Below are 17,270 nucleotides of genomic sequence, written 5' to 3'. Positions count from 1 at the left end.
TTGATGCAGCTCTCCACACTCTATCCTGTGCAAGCTTCTTTTTTTCCAAGTAACTGCTGCAACCTAGATCCTTCTGTATCTGCTTAGTGTATTCATCTATTGGTCTCCCTCTACAATTTTTACCCTCCACACTGCCCTCCAATACTAAATTGGTGATCCCTTGATGCCTCAGAACATGTCCTACCAACCGATCCCTTCTTCTAGTCAAGTTGTGCCACAAACTCCTCTTCTCCTCAATTCTATTTAATACCTCCTCATTAGTTATGTGATCTACCCATCTAATCTTCAGCATTCTTCTGTAGCATCACATTTCAAAAGCTTCTATTCTCTTCTTTTCTCAACTATTTATCATCCATGTTTCACATCCATACATGGCTACACTCCATACAAATACTTTCAGAAAAGACTCCCTGACACTTAAATCTAAGCTCGATGTTAACAAATTTCTCTTCTTCATAAATGCTTTTCTTGCTATTGCCAGTCTACATTTTATATCCTCCCAACTTTGACCATCATCAGTTATTTTGCTCCCCAAATAGCAAAACTCATCTACTTCTTGAAGTGTCTCATTACCTAATCTAATTCCATCAGCATTATCTGATTTAGTTAGACTACTTCCATTATCCTCATTTTGCTTTTGTTGATGTTCATCTTATAGCCTCCTTTCAAGACACTGACCATTCCACTCAACTGCTCTTCCAGGTCCTTTGCTGTCTCTGACAGAATTACAATGTCATCGGCAAACTTCAAAGTTTTTATTTCTTCTCGTTGGATTTTAATTCTTACTCCAAATTTTTCTTTTGTTTCCTTTACTGATTGCTCAATGTATAGATTGAATAACATTGGGGATAGGCTTCAACCCTGTCTCACTCCCTTCCCAACCACTGCTTCCCTTTCATGCCCCTCCACCCTTATAACTGCCATCTGGTTTCTGTACGAATTGTAAATAGCCTTTTTGCTCCCTGTATTTGACCACTACTACCATCAGAATTTGAAAGAGTATTCCAGTCAACACTGTCAAAAGCTTTCTCCAAATCTACAGATGCTAGAAATGTAGGTTTGCCTTTTTTTAATCTATCTTATAAGATAAGTCGTAGGATCAGTATTGCCTCACATGTTCCAACATTTCTACGGAATCCAAACTGATCTTCCCCTAGGTAAGCTTCTACCAGTTTTTTCATTTGTCTGTAAAGAATTTGTGTCAGTATTTTGCAGCCGTGACTTATTAAACTGATAGTTCGGTAATTTCCACACCTATCAACACCTGCTTTCTTTGGGATTGGAATTATTAAATTCTTCTTGAAGTCTGATGGTATTTCGCCTGTCTCATACATCTTGCTCACCAGACAGTAGAGTTTTGTCAGGGCTGGTTCTCCCAAGGCCATCAGCAGTTCTAATGGAATGTTATTTACTCCTAGGGCCCTGTTTCAACTTAGATCTTTCCATGTTCTGTCAAATTCTTCATCTGAGCTCTTAATATTGATACAAGTGGTTCTCTTTTCTCCAAAGGTCTCTTTAATTTTCCTGTAGGCAGTATCTATCTTACCCCTAGTGAGATAAGCCTCTACATCCTTACATTTGTCCTCTAGCCATACCTGCTTAGCAGTTTTGCACTTCCTGTCGATCTCGTTTTTGAGATGTCTGTATTCCTTTTCATCTGCTTCATGTACTGCATTTTTATATTTTCTCCTTTCATCAATTAAATTCAACATCTCTTCTGTTAGCCAAGGATTTCTACTAGCCCTTCTCTTTTTACCTACTTGATCCTCTGCTGCCTTCTCTATTTCATTTCTCAAATCTACCCCTTCTTCTTCTACTGTACTTCTTTCCCGTTCTTGTCAATCATTCCCTAATGCTCTTTCTAAAACTCTCTACAACCTCTGGTTCTTTCAGTTTATCCAGGTCCCATCTTCTTAAATTCCTATCTTTTTGTAGTTTTTATAGATTATAGATGTAAATAATTTCACATACCTTGGAAGTATTGTGGCAAGTGATGGAAGTGCCAGTCTTGAGGTTCCGAATAGGGTAACATGAAAGATCTTAACTCTTCAATAGAGCACAAATACTTGTCTGGCAGAAGGATGTTTCTCTAAGAGCTAAACAAACCATGTGTAAAACTTTCCTATTGCCCATCATACCCTATTGTCTGGAGATCTGCATTTTAACCAAAAGGCATGGAAGTCAATTACAAACATGTAAAATGAAGTTCTTTAGATATTATTAACAATAGAAAAAGAGAGACATGATCAGAACATGCATATAAGGATAGATCTACAAGTGGAAGTGAACGAAAGTCTAAGTACTGTGGGACTGAAATTGATTCAACCTAACTGATTTCCCCATCAGTACTTAGAAATGCTTGAAATCTACTGGAGGTTCTTTGAAAGAGATGTCTGAATGTCCGTGGAGGAATGGTGCCCCATTCTTCATCAGAAGCTGAAACCAGATAAGGTAGTGATATTGTACACTTAGATCTGGAGTGAAGTCAACATTCTAATGCATTCCAAAGGTGTTCCATTGGTTTCAGGTCAGGACTCTGAAGTGGCACGTAAATTTCAGCAGTGCTACTGTCCACAAACCACTGCCTCATAGAATGTGGTTTATGACTGTGTGCATTGTCATGCTGATATAAAAGAAAATTGTCATCTCCAAACTGACCCTGTACTGTATACAGTATTCAGTGCTTTAAAATGTGTTCATATCCTTTTGTATTTAGCATTTTCCTCAGTACAATAAGGTACCTTGAAGGAGGATTATGCACAGATCACTGCTTACAACTGAATCATGCAGTGAGCAAATTTTTCTGCCACAACCAGATACTGTGTTCAGGAAGGAGGCTATGGTGATGGGAACTGAGAAGAAGCATATTTTCCAGACATGTAGTTATTCATTACAAACTGATTTGAAAATGTTAATGCACTCACAATTATGTGGCTGCAATAAATGTCAATAGCACAAATAGTTCGTTTTTGTACACATCATAGGGACTGAATATTGGTCCAGGAGGGTGTACACTCTTCAGTGTTACAAGTTTGTTGACCAAACAAAAGGTCTCATGTCCCAAACAAACAGATCAAATTAACTTCCTGAGTGCATTGGTAAGGAACTTGTAGTAGTTCAACCCCTGTGGTCCACAGCTAGCAGAATCAGACTCAGCAACCCACTGTCTGCATGAAACTGTAGCTCAGCTCTCACTGCTTTGTCTGCCTCACATCATGTGTGACATACCACTGCCAAAATTTGACCTGTTGGTCAGTGTAAACTGCAATTCTGCCATTCACACATTTCTGTGATGAGGACACATTTCTGTGATGAGACTGCCACACAGATCCTCTCTTGGGAGAGCAGAGCTTGGGAGTTGTGAGAAAGTGTAGGCAATCAGCCTGCTGCCAGCATAGATTTGGGGTATGGATGCCTCGTAGTTACGTCAACATGACTGCAGTAGTGGCAGACAGTTTATCAAAGATTGGCCAATGGCCCATGATGTCAGTACATGGAGCCCAATGTACCAAGGACTTCAACAAGGAGAGAGGATCTGTTGTTCTGTTGTCTGCTTCAGTAGATGGTTCAAAACAAGTCTAGTTAAAAATATGGAAAAACATTATGAAAATTCCTCCAGTTTATACTGTCAGTACCATAATCAGGAATCATCTATACACAAGACCAAAGTTTATTTTTTAGTTTTTAGGAAGATTTTTAAATTTTGTCAACTTTTAGTTTTCATGACCTTTTTGTCTTTTGTTTTCAAGATTCATAGTTTCTAATAAGATTAATTCTCATGAAGTCTTAGAAGAAGGTGAGCTATTTTAAACAGAATGACCTTGTATTCAGGAGGATGGAGGCTCTGGCCATCTTGATTAGGCTTCCCTAAATTACTTCAGGCAAATGCTGGGATCATTCAGATGGTTCCTACCATTAGTCTATGGCCTGTCTCAGCCTTGTCATATTAGATTTATGAGCATGCAAATGCCTACATATGTGAATTACCATACCCTTTCTCCTTAAACTATAACTTCATGATATGTACAATATAAAGATTTTAACTTTCAAGAATTTTTTTACAGTTTTCAAACGGTTTTGGTTCTAGATGAGAATTCTAATTAGATTTTTATTGTTTTATGACTCTTATGCACACCAAACCTTCGTCGAGTTATACACTCCTGGAAATGGAAAAAAGAACACATTGACACCGGTGTGTCAGACCCACCATACTTGCTCCGGACACTGTGAGAGGGCTGTACAAGCAATGATCACACGCACGGCACAGCGGACACACCAGGAACAGCGGTGTTGGCCGTCGAATGGCGCTAGCTGCACAGCATTTGTGCACCGCCGCCGTCAGTGTCAGCCAGTTTGCCGTGGCACATGGAGCTCCATCGCAGTCTTTAACACTGGTAGCATGCCGCGACAGCGTGGACGTGAACCGTATGTGCAGTTGACGGACTTTGAGCGAGGGCGTATAGTGGGCATGCGGGAGGCCGGGTGGACGTACCGCCGAATTGCTCAACACGTGGGGCGTGAGGTCTCCACAGTACATCGATGTTGTCGCCAGTGGTCGGCGGAAGGTACACGTGCCCGTCGACCTGGGACCGGACCGCAGCGACGCACGGATGCACGCCAAGACCGTAGGATCCTACGCAGTGCCGTAGGGGACCGCACCGCCACTTCCCAGCAAATTAGGGACACTGTTGCTCCTGGGGTATCGGCGAGGACCATTCGCAACCGTCTCCATGAAGCTGGGCTACGGTCCCGCACACCGTTAGGCCGTCTTCCGCTCACGCCCCAACATCGTGCAGCCCGTCTCCAGTGGTGTCGCGACAGGCATGAATGGAGGGACGAATGGAGACGTGTCGTCTTCAGCGATGAGAGTCGCTTCTGCCTTGGTGCCAATGATGGTCGTATGCGTGTTTGGCGCCGTGCAGGTGAGCGCCACAATCAGGACTGCATACGACCGAGGCACACAGGGCCAACACCCGGCGTCATGGTGTGGGGAGCGATCTCCTACACTGGCCGTACACCACTGGTGATCGTCGAGGGGACACTGAATAGTGCACGGTACATCCTAACCGTCATCGAACCCATCGTTCTACCATTCCTAGACCGGCAAGGGAACTTGCTGTTCCAACAGGACAATGCACGTCCGCATGTATCCCGTGCCACCCAACGTGCTCTAGAAGGTGTAAGTCAACTACCCTGGCCAGCAAGATCTCCGGATCTGTCCCCCATTGAGCATGTTTGGGACTGGATGAAGCGTCGTCTCACGCGGTCTGCACGTCCAGCACGAACGCTGGTCCAACTGAGGCGCCAGGTGGAAATGGCATGGCAAGCCGTTCCACAGGACTACATCCAGCATCTCTACGATCGTCTCCATGGGAGAATAGCAGCCTGCATTGCTGCGAAAGGTGGATATACACTGTACTAGTGCCGACATTGTGCATGCTCTGTTGCCTGTGTCTATGTGCCTGTGGTTCTGTCAGTGTGATCATGTGATGTATCTGACCCCAGGAATGTGTCAATAAAGTTTCCCCTTCCTGGGACAATGAATTCACGGTGTTCTTATTTCAATTTCCAGGAGTGTATTACACCTCATTACTCTCATTCCCAGAAGTGAAAATGTCACAAGAAGGCAAGCACTGATTTTGATGCAAGCATTTATAGTGAGTTTAACATGGGCTAAAAGCGGAGCAAGATGAGTAAAAAAAGATGGAAAAATGGAAGAAAATAGTAAAAGCTATTGCTTGCAAAATGCAGGAGATCTGGTTCAGACAACCTTATCTGGGGAAAAAAAATTATGATAATAATGGTCACATTGTAATCATACAGCAAATATTCAGCACTGTGTCCACTGTACCTGGAAGACATTTGATACACTTCTGCACTATCACCTAATGAAACAAATTTGAGCATACAGAATATCAGACCAATGAGTGATTGGACTGAAGAGTTTTTAACAAACAGAGCATATCACATCTTTCTCAGTAGAGAGAAATCTTTAGACATAAAAGAAACTTTACTCATGTCCAAGGTAGTGTCACAGGACCATTAATTTTCACAATGTATATAAATGATCTAGCAGATAATGTAGAAATTCCATGAGGCTATTTGCAGATGATGCTGTTGTATATACAGCAGTCACAATGCTAGAAACTGTAGCAAAATACAGAAGACATGCAGCTGACCCTCAACATAAACAAATATAACAAATTGTAACTACATAAAGATCCTTTATTGTACACAATTGCAGAATAATTGCTGGAAGCAGGTGCTTCGATACAATATCTAGCAGTATGCATACAGAGCAATCTGAAGTGGAACAACCACATAAAGTTAATCATGGGTAAGGCAGATGCCAGACAGATTCACTGTAAGAATCCTAAGGAAAATTAGTCCATCAACAAAGGAAGTAGCTTACAAAATACTGCTTAGCAGTATGGGATCCATAGCAGATATGATTGAGACAGGATATAGAGAAGATCTGAAGAAGAGCAGCACATTTTGTTACAGTTTCACTTAATAAGTGCAAAAGCGTCATGGAGATGTACAGTGAACTCCAGTGGCTGATGCTGCAAGACAGGCATTTGGCATTACAGTGTCGTCTACTATTAATGTTTACTTTTGTAGAAGAGCCAAACAATTCATTGCTTCTTCATATGTATATCTCACAAAAAGGTCATGAAGATAAAAATGAAAAGAGATTGGAGCCCACACAGAGGCTCACCTGAAATTGTCCTTTTTGTGAACTATTCGCGAACAGGAATAGGAGAAAGTGACATTGGTACACGTAAGGAGGGTTATGGAGTATAGATGTAGCTGGAGATAAGTTTATGTCCCTATAAATGAAGAGAACAAGAACGTTCTCCCACATTTACTTGTAGCCAGAGTATTACACTGAGGTGACAAAAGTCATGGGATTCCTCCTAATACTGTGTTGAACCTCCTTTTGCTCAACACAGTGCAGCATCTTGACGGGGCATGGACTCAACAAGTCACTGGAAGAATATTGCAGAAATATTGAGCCATGTTGCCTCTATAGTCATCCATAATTGTGAAAGTGTTGCTGGGCAAGGATTTTGTGCACAAACTAACTCTCAACTAAGTCCCATTCATGTCCAGTAGGATTCATGTTGGGCAATCTGGGTGGCCAAATCATTTGCTCAGATTGTCCGGAAGTCAATTGTGAACAATTGTGGCCCAGTATCACGACACACTGTCATCCATAAATATTCCATCATTGTTTGGGAACATGAAGTACATGAATAGCCATGAATGATCAACCCATTTGAACCGGAGGCTCAGACCATTCTGTGTAAACACAGCCCACACCATTATGGAGCCACCACCAGCTTGCAATGTGCCTTGTTGATAACTTGGATCCATGGCTTTGTGGAGCCTGCACCACACTCAAAGTTTACCATCAGCTCCTACTAACTGAAATACAAACTCAACTGACCAGGAAACAGTTTTCCAATTGTGATTCTTGAGTTTCTCCCGGCGTATTTGATAATCAAAATATCCACGGGTATGCTGCCGGTCTATAGTGTCCAACGGGCACAATATTTCGGCGATCAAACATGTCGCCATCATCAGGTGAACTGACGGACTGAGCTCCTGTGAGCGTGCCGGCACGGAGATCCGTACGCTATGGCTGCTCAGAGGGAACTGGGTTCGGTCGCGGCGGCGGCCGATTTAAATACCCTCCGCCCGCGGCGCGCTCCCTCCGCCGTCCGCGCCCAGCGCCACGGTCGCGCGGTGGAACAGATTGCGACGGCGTCTGAGATGACGTCGGTGTGATGGCTCTGTCCGCCGTGGTCGTCACAACTATACGTCTGCTCGATTTACTCTTGATTAACTCGATCGCTGGTTCCCAAGCCTTGCTAAGATTATAGCCACAGTCCCGGTTTATGAGGTCGTCATTGGTGCGAATTTCGATGGCCTCTCTAACAACGCTGTCCCAGTATCTCGACGTCTGTACCAGAATCCTCGTGCGGTCATACTCCATGGCGTGATTTTCCGACAAACAATGTTCAGCGACCGCCGACTTGCTTGGATACATCAGTCGAGTGTGCCTCTGGTGTTCACGGCATCGATCCTCGACGGTACGCATCGTCTGACCAATATACGACTTGCCACATTGAGACGGAATCTGGTACACGCCGGCCTTCCTCAAACCGAGGTCATCTTTGGCGCTCCCCACTAGTGCACGAGTTTTATTTGGAGGACAAAACACAGTTCCGACCCGGTGTTTCTTCAGAATGCGGGCGATTTTCCCCGAGAGTGCGCCTGTGTATGGAATAAATGCAGTGCCTACCTCCTCCCTCGTGACTTCATCCATCTCAACAGGTTGTGCTGCAGTGGTTGGGCGGAGAGCACGTTGAATCTGCCACTCTGAGTACCCATTATTTCGAAAAAATGGGTACTCAGAGTGGCAGGGAGGTGGAGAAAAAAGGAACAAGAAAGGAGAGGAGAGGTGAAAGATGGGTGGATGCATTGGCAGAGGACTGCAAATAAACAGGGAGGGAGATGAGAATGGGGACATGATAGGACATAAGGGGTGGAAACTGTTGGGTGGAAGGTGTGGGGGTGGTATGTTACCATAGGTGGAGGCCAGGACAATTACGGGAGTGTAGAATGTGTTGTAAGGGTAGCTTCCATCTACACAGTTCAGAAAATCTGGTGGTGGAGGGGAGAATCCAGATGGGTTGGGTAGTGAAGCAGCCACTGAAATAAAGTGTGCTATGTTCAGCTGCATGCTGTGCCACAGGGTGGTCTACTTTGCTCTTGGCCACAGTTTGGCGGTGGCCATTCATTGTGGTGGACAGCTGGTTGGTAGTCATACCAATATAAAAAGCTGTGCAATGCTTACAGCAGAGCTGGTAAACAACATGGCTGCTTTCACAGGTGGCCCAGCCCCTGGTGGGGTAGGATAAACAGGTGACAGGACTGGAATAGGAAGTGCTGGGTGGGTGGTTGGGTTGGTTTTGCAGCTGTGTTTTCCACAGGGATATGATGCTTGTGGCTAGGGGTTGGGATTGGGAATGGCATAGGGGTGAACTAGGATGTTGCGGAGGTTGGGTGGGCAATGGAACACCACGTTAGGAGGGGTGGGAATTATCTTGGGTAGGATGTCCCTCATTTTAGGGCACGATGATAGGTAATCAAAGCCCTGGTGAAGGATGTGGTTCAGTTGCTCCAACCTGGGTTGATACTGGGTGATGAAGGGACACCCTTTGTGGCTGGTTTTTGGGGATGGTGGGAGGATTGGGGTTGTGAGGGTTAATGGCATGGGAGATCTGTTTTTGGGCTAGGTGTGGGAGGTAGTGCCTGTCTGTGAAGGCCTTGGTGAGACGCTCAGCATACTGTGCAAGGGAGTTGTTGTCACTACAGATACAGTGTCCCCAGGTAGCCAGGCTGTGTGGGAGGGATTTTTTGGTGTGTGCCTCCAAAGAATGAATTTTGGCACTCATTGACCAACACCTCCAACCAGTTGTCTGTAATGTAGTCTCCCACATCAAAGACACCAACCACTTCCTTCACCGACTCCCCACAATCCCCACCCCTTTACCTCCTACATCCCTATTAATCAATGTTGGCACCACCTCCCTATACACAAATATCCCTCATGCCCATGGTCTTACCACCATTGAACAGTACCTTTTCCAATGTCCTTCAGACTCCAAACCCACTACCTCTTTCCTCATACACCTTATTAACTTTATCCTAACCCAAAACCACTTCTTTGAAAGGAAGGTATATAAACCAATCCATGGCACAACCAGGGGCACTTGCATGGCACCATCCTGTGCCAACCTTTATATGGACCATCTAGAGGAGACCTTCCTATTCTCCCAAAACACCAACCCCTAGTCTCGTCAGGTTAATGGATGATATCTTCATGATCTGGACCCAGTGCAAGGACATCCTATCTTCGTTTCTTCACAACCTCAACACTTTCTCTCCCATCTACTTCATGTGGTCCTCCTCAACTCAGTGTGCCACCTTCCTAGATTCTGACCTCCTGTCTGTTGGCTCCAACCACACCTCTGTCCACATTAAACCAACCAACCACCAAAAGTACCTGCATTTTGATAGCCATAATTCCTTTCACACAAAAAAACCCTCCCCTATAGTCTGGCTATCTGGGGATGGTGTATTTGCAGTGAGAAAAATTCCCTTGCTTGGTTTGCTGAGGGTCTCACCAAGACCTTCACAGACATTCACTATCCCCCAGACCTAGCCCCCAAACAGATCTCCCGTGCCATTTCACCTCACAACCCCAATCCTCCCGCCACTCCCAAAAACCAGCCACAAAGGAGCGTCCCCTGTGTCACCCAGTATGAATGGCCACTGCCAAACTGTGGCCAAGAGCGAAGTAGACCACCCTGTGGCACAACATGCAGCTGACCGTAACACTCTTGATTTCAATGGCTGCTTCACTAACCAAGCCATCTGGATCCTTCTCTTCACCACCAGTGTTTCTCAACTGTGCAGATGGGAACTATCCTTACAAAACATTCTATGCTCCCACAATTATCCTAGCCTCAACCTATGGTAACATATTGTCCCCACACCCTCCAACCAACAATTTCCATCCCATATGTCCTTCCTCTCTCCTCTCATTCTTGTCTTCCACCCTGTTTGTTTGAATCCCTCTGCCAATGCATCTTCCTTCCCCCTCTCCTTTCCTTTTTTGTTCCTTTTTTCTCACTCCTTTTCCCATACCTTCTGATGCTGTGCCTGTTTGAGTATAGTCCCAGAACACTCCATCAGACAGTGTCTGTTTCTCTCCCCACCCTATACTACTATTACTTTCCCTTCCCCTTCCCCACCCCAACCAGATTGCTGCTTGCATTCCACACAATGTTGCATTCTAGCCCGAGATGCTGGAGTTGGTGGTTGTGTGTGTGTGTGTGTGTGTGTGTGTGTGCGTGTGTGTGTGTGTGTGTGTACTAATGAAGGCTGTGGCCAAAAGCTACATGTGAGTGTCTTTTAATCGTGCCTATCAGCAACTTGATGTGACTTCTTTACAGTAACTTTGCTCTGATTACGTTATATAGAACCAAATATCATAAAGCTAACCTACTAGATACCTGCTGTTGTTTAGATGAGTATGTAACACTAGATGAGTAAGTAACACAAGAAAGTCACTCTTATGTTCCTCAATCAGTTTCACCCCCCCCCCCCCTTTTCTGTGTCCTGTGCATGGTATTTTTTGGTGACATAAGGACAACATGTACACATCTGTTACTATAAGTAATTACTGTGTTTGTGTAATACTACATCAAATGTAGTTGTATACATTTTATACTGTAGCTCACTATTTTCATTATGATGTATTTTTAGATGTACTTGAGAGCCCAAAATTAGTAGTTCAGAGTAAAGTAATTTTGAAATACAGTCTGGCAGAATAACATCCTTCTTCATATTTATCAAGGCTGTGGTGCCCACCCAAAAGAAAATGATTTGTGAGAATGTAAAACACCCTCCAAGAATAGAAGTATTTCAAAGAAGGTAGATGCTGTTAAGTGTACATATTACTGAACCATTAGTTTATCAATTATTTATCTGGAAAGATATCCTGTAAAAAGGTCCTGTATGGATTCAAAAAGTCCTTGGTAGGTTTCTGGAGGTATATGGCACCAGATGTCTATTCACAGGACATTCAGTTTTCATAATTTGTGGTCAGTGGTTTGTGAGTGCAGAGAGAGCACCCAGTAGTGCCCCAGATGTGTTCCACTGGATTTAGAACAGGCAAATTTAGTAGACAAGACATCAATGTGAGTTTATGACAATGCTCCTCAAACAACTGTAGTGTGACATGGACAATTATTGAGATGGATGACACCATGGACATTGGGGAAAACATCAAGCATGAAAAGATGCATATGTTCTGCAATAATGTTCAACTACTCCACAAATGTCATGGTGGCATGGTAGCCCAGGTGAGTGTTCAGCATAGCATAAAAATGCAGTCTCCAAAAGAGATTGCTTAACAAACACTTATGTTAGTCTTCCAAGAATATTTCTCAAATGTATGGATTCTGCATCAAATAGAGCTATCAGGAGATACTGACTGTATATGAAGAAAGGCAGCACATACAGTCACAGGTTTGCATGATCCACAGTGTTCCAGTATATCGACAAGCACCATGAAGACAAAGATCGCAAGAGCAAAGAAGGCAGTGAGACGATGTCAGCCAATAGCCCGCTGACAAGGACCGCACCATGACAGGAGTGCCCTCTAGCCAAAGAGAATATAAGTGCCACTCCTGCCAGACTTGGGCAGACAGTATTCACACAGTACTAGGAGAGCACTATGATAGCGGGGACATATGATCCATATCAATTGCTTACATGGACCATGTACACAGCAAAGGACTTTCAATGTTTGCACATCGCCCATCACTTGCGACACCATTAAGTAATGTCAATCTTCTTATTTGTAATAAAAACTATTAATGTGATTTGCTTGAATTGTTGTATAGCATTCTGAGAACACAGTATCCAATAGGCACCCTATAAATGACTATTAGACAGGACCCCACATTTGGTGACAAGGACTTCCAAATGAACTCCGTGCCGTAATTCTCTCTTGTCTTTACTTTGCAGGAGTGCTTATTTACTTTAACAGTTTCTCATTGTTTTTGATAATCAGTGTTTTCAAGTGGGCATTGCAGAAGATTTCTTTGCATTCTTGCCTTGTCTGTTTGTTGCATTTGTGTCTTCCAAAATGCCGACCTCGCCTCTCCCGCCCCCTGCTCAGGCCCCACAGCTGCAAGCATTAAATGCCACTCAGCTAATGCAGATGTTTCAGTTCCACACGCAACAGATCTCCCCATTCCTCAACACGGTGCAGCAGCTACTAGCCAACGCTGTGCACACCTGACAGAACAAGCACCACCTACTACAGCTGCTATACCAACTTTTGGACAATTTTGTGAATAATAAGAGGAATGATTGGAGTGGTTACACCAATTTGAAACCCAGCTACTAGGTCACAGTGTACCAGGTACAGTAAAACGTCCCTATCTGTTATCAACAGCACTATTTAGGCTCCTACAAAAACTATTCCCTAACGCCACTCCAAGTGAACTTGCTGACGACGAAGTGGTGCCATGATTAACTACACTACTGGCCATTAATATTGCTACACCAAGAAGAAGTGCAGATGATAAACGGGTATTCATTGGACAAATATATTATACTAGAACTGACATGTAATTACATTTTCACGCAATTTGGGTGTATAGATCCTGAGAAATCAGTACCCAGAACAATCACCTCTGGCCGTAATAACGGCCTTGATACGCCTGGGCATTGAGTCAAACAGAGCTTGGATGGCATGTACAGGTACATCTGCCCATGCAGCTTCAACACGATACCACAGTTCAAGAGTAGTGACTGGCATATTGTGATGAGCCGGTTGCTCGGCCGCCATTGACCAGACGTTTTCAATTGGTGAGAGATCTAGAGAATGTACTGGCCAGGGCAGCAGTCGAACATTCTCTGTATCCAGAAAGGCCCATAAAGGAGCTGCAACATGCGGTCATGCGTTATCCTGCTGAAATGTAGGGTTTCGCAGGGATCGAATGAAGGGTAGAGTCATGGGTCGTAACACATCTGAAATGTAATGTCCACTGTTCAAAGTGCCGTCAATGTGAACAAAAGGTGACAGACACGTTTAACCAGTGGCACTCCATACCATCACACTGGGTGATATGCCAGTATGGCGATGACGAATACACACTTCCAATATGCACTCACCGCGATGTCGCCAAACATGGATGCAGCCATCATGATGCTATAAACAAAACCTGGATTCGTCTGAAAAAAAATGACGTTTTGCCATTCATGCACCCAGGTTTGATGCTGAGTAAACCATTGCAGGCGCTCCTGTCTGTAATGCAGCGTCAAGGGTAACCGCAGCCACGGTCTCCGAGCTGATAGTCCACGCTGCTGCAAACATCGTCGACCTGTTCGTGCAGATGGTTATTGTGGTGTGACCGCCAGACACCACACTTGCTAGGTGGTAGCTTTAAATCGGCCGCAGTCCATTAGTACATGTCGGACCCGCATGTCGCCACTGTCAGTAATTGCAGACCGAGCGCCACCACACGGCAGGTCTAGAGAGACGTACTAGCACTCGTCCCCAGTTGTACGACGACTTTGCTAGCGACTACACTGATGAAGCCTTTCTCTCATTTGCCGAGAGATAGTTAGAATAGCCTTCAGCTAAGTCCATGGCTACGACCTAGCAAGGCGCCATTAACCATTTCTATAGAGAGTCTCACTTGTATCATCAAGAATGCTGTATACAAATGATGGAGTAAAGTTAAGTATTTCAGCAGCTACGTATTTTTCTTTATAGCATTCATTAAGTATCCTGTTCCAGACTTCACGCCAGTCGGTGTGAGTTGACGCGTGCCCTTTCGGTTTCCTCGCCTTGTGTCTAGACTGTCTTGTCTAGACACAACATACATTGGCGATGAGTGTAAACGTGTTCTTTCTACTTGCTTTGCCCTAAATTGCTTGTGTCATGGCTTCGCCACAATCTCCAGATGTACTGCCCGAATTTTATCGCTTGCAGAATCAGCAGATGCAGGCATTATGCCCTTGGACAGCTCGTTCAGGGTCAACGAGCAATGCAACACGATGCGGCAGCTGCCGCTTCAACGCTACCGCAGCCACAACACGCAGTTGCACCATCTTTTAGGCCTTTTGAATCAACCAAGGAAACATGGACAGAGTGGTCACGCCAATTTGGATTCCATCTTGCCGCCTACAGAATTCAAGGTAACGAGCGGCAGCCTTTTTTGTTAGCATCCGTCGGGGTGCAGACATACCGTGTGATAGTGAAACTGTTTCCCCGACGCAACGTAGCAACTCTGTCCTACGAAGAAATTTTGTCTGCTTTAGATGCCTATTTCAAAGAAACAGTAAATGTCATTGCAAAAAGGTATACGTTCTTTCGTACAAAACGTATGGCCGGTCAAACTAATCGGGAGTGGGTTGCAACATTGCAAGGCCTTACAAGGGATTGTGCTTTTGAGTGTGCATGTGGACTCCCTTATTCAGATACTATGGTGTGTGATGCAATTGCACAGAACGTTTCTGATGTTCGCATAAGGGAACAGATTTTGAAACTAGTCAATCCCTCCCTTCGACAAGTGATAGACATATTGGATAGGCAAGACACACTTGCCTTTGCTCAGGAATCATTTGAAACTTTGCCAGCTGTGTGTCGCATTAACCGGCCCACCGGGCACGCTGCACGGAACTGTAAACAGCCTTTGTGCACGTCCGCAACGCCACGTGTGCCGCGCAAGCGAGCAAATGCAGTGCTGAAATCATGCCCGCGGTGTGCAACTAGACATTCGCATGAGAATTGCCCGTCACGCCAAGCTATTTGTTTTTTCTGTAATAAGAAAGGACGTGTTCAAAGTGTTTGCCAGAAAAAGCTTAGATCGGACACTCACAACCATTCCAGGCCCTTTGCTTCGCGCCGGAATCGAACCAAGGACACTCAGGCTCGGGAACCTTCGCCCATGGACATTCATGTAGTTAATGCCACTCCACCCTGTGCTACTCTCTCTAACTGTGACTGTGTTCATCCTACAAAAAGTGTGCGTCGACGTCGACGGACATCCCGTCACGTCGCAAGTGATTTGGCACCAGTGTCTGTTCAAGTTGCACAACACAGTCGCTCTTGTCGTCAGCAGGACAATAAACTTTTTGTAGATTTGGACTTTGCTGGACAAGTGATACCGTTCCAGCTCGATATCGGAGCTGCAGTTTCATTGCTCGATCACGCCACGTACAAACAACTGGGCGAACCTCCGTTGCGTGCCGCAAATGTTCAGCTCACTAGTTATTCAGGACAGAATATCCCTGTGTGAGGACAGTGCAGCCTTCTTGCAACATACAAGGGACAAACAAAACTTGTGTCTTTTTATGTCCTTCATTCTTCTTCTGTAGTGAACTTGTTTGGTTTAGATTTATTTCAGTTGTTTAACTTGTCTATCATAAATCAGGTCCTATCAGTGAACCAGACTGTGCCTTCCGCCAGTGTTTCTTGTCTATGTGAGGAATTTGCAGACATTTTTGCACCGGGCCTTGGTTGCACTAAGAACTATGAAGCACATTTGGAACTAAAAGTCAACGCGCAACCGAAATTTTTCAGAGCGTGCAATGTTCCCCACGCATTGCGTGATGAGGTCGCAAGAACATTAAACGATTTAGAATCACAAGGTGTAATTGAACATGTGCAGGCTTCTCTCTGGGCCTCACCCTTAGTAATTTTGCAAAAACCTTCCGGAAAATTGCGACTTTGCGTGGACTTCAAGGCCACAGTGAATCCACAACTTGTGACTGCAACTTTTCCTTTGCCCCGCCCGGAAGATCTTTTTGAAAAACTGTGCCCGGGAAAATATTTTTCAAAGTTGGACCTAGCAGATGCGTACTTGCAAATACCGGTGGACGAAGAATCCCAGCGCGTATTGGTGGTTAACACGCATCTTGGTTTGTACCGATTCAAAAGACTGCCCTTCGGGTGTGCATCCGCCCCTGCATTGTTTCAGCAATATTTACAAACTGTTTGTGCATCGGTCCCTACTGCAGCAAACTATCTGGACGATATAGTGATCTCCGGAAAGACAGAAGACGAACATTTTGCAAACCTACGAACATTATTTCAGGTCTTGCGACAAAATGGTCTTCGCTTGAGGAAGGACAAATGTGTGTTTTTTGCTCGTGACTTACCATATCAGGGACATGTACTCAATGCCCAAGGCATACATCCCAGTCCAGAGCACCTCCGTGCCATACAAGACTTGCCTTCACCACAGAATTTGAAGCAGCTACAGAGTGTGTTGGGAAAAATTAACTATTATCATAACTTCCTCCCGCATGCCTCTTCCATTTCAGCTCCGCTTCATCACTTACGCCGTAAAGGTGTTCCGTTCGTCTGGTCGACGGAATGCGAACGCGCCTTTCGCCAATTGAAATCGGCATTGCTTTCAAATACTTGCCTTATGCCATTCGATCCCCAGAAACCCCTTTTGATGATGGTAGATGCATCGGATTTCGGGATCGGTGCTGTGCTTGCGCACGAAGATGGTTCGCATGATCGCCCTATTGCCTTTGCATTCAAATTGCTGTCGTCTGCGCAAAGAAATTATTCCCAGATAGAGAAAGAAGCTTTGGCTCTCGTGTTTGGTGTTACAAAGTTTCATGATTTCTTGTATGGTCGTCACTTTACCATCATCACAGACCAC

This window comes from Schistocerca cancellata, chromosome 6 (genome assembly GCF_023864275.1).
Source record: "Schistocerca cancellata isolate TAMUIC-IGC-003103 chromosome 6, iqSchCanc2.1, whole genome shotgun sequence".
In the NCBI taxonomy this organism is placed as follows: Eukaryota; Metazoa; Arthropoda; class Insecta; order Orthoptera; family Acrididae; genus Schistocerca; species Schistocerca cancellata.
The sequence above is the reverse complement of the archived record's forward strand: the minus strand, read 5'-3'. Positions refer to the sequence as shown.